The sequence below is a fragment of the Carassius carassius genome, chromosome 8 (assembly GCF_963082965.1).
Source record: "Carassius carassius chromosome 8, fCarCar2.1, whole genome shotgun sequence".
Classification (NCBI taxonomy): Eukaryota; Metazoa; Chordata; class Actinopteri; order Cypriniformes; family Cyprinidae; genus Carassius; species Carassius carassius.
Genome location: NC_081762.1, coordinates 35,018,245 through 35,019,233, shown reverse-complemented (window position 1 = coordinate 35,019,233; position 989 = coordinate 35,018,245).

Genomic DNA, 989 nt, shown 5'->3' with positions numbered 1-989 from the left:
ACTTTCCATATCTTACACATATATAATGGCTTTATCTGCTTAAAGTAGTAATAAAGCATTGGTCAAAGTCACACCGATTACATAAAACACATCAAGCATATATATGAGACATAACACATATTATTTGTGAATCTAGTTGCTCTTTCATACTTTTAAATGATTGTCTTTCAAACGAATCTATAGGAGTTCCTTTGTTTTTCTGGAATGTAGAGAAAGGAGGGGGAAAGTGGGGACAGTCCTGAGGTGTCTGTCACTGGAAACTTTCCAGATACAATGTGCTTTGTTCTGTTAAATGTTATTGCTCTTCCTGTGAAACATGAAGCCAAGTCAGTGAACGTGACATACAGCCAAGTATGGTGATCCATACTCAGAATTCATGCTCTGCAATTAACTCATCCAAAGTGCACACACACACACACACACACACAGCAGTGCACACACACACACACACACACACACAGCAGTGCACACACACACACACACACACACACACACACACACAGCAGTGCACACACACACACACAGCAGTGCACACACACACACACACAGCAGTGCACACACACACACACACACACACACACACACAGCAGTGCACACACACACACACACACACACACACACACAGCAGTGGGCATCATTTATGTTACTGGAATGTAGCATTTCAACAGCTCACGTGATGATTCACTGGTTTATTTGTGTCTGTTCGACAGGGTCATTACACAAATGTGCAAATAAACAAAAAACAAGCCCTGTGAAGCTGTGGCTTACAGTTATTTTACAAATCTAAAATATTAAACATAATTTCATGAGTCTGAAATATTTGAGTAAAGACTAAAAAGGAGCAATCAAGCAGCCACTTCAGTTATGTTGATTTTGTGATCTGTCTAGTTTTTCCAGTCAGTTTCAGGGAGGATTGTAGTGGATTGCTGTGAGACGAATGAAGCTTAAGACTCTTGCTTCACATATATTATATTATAAGTTGGTTGTAC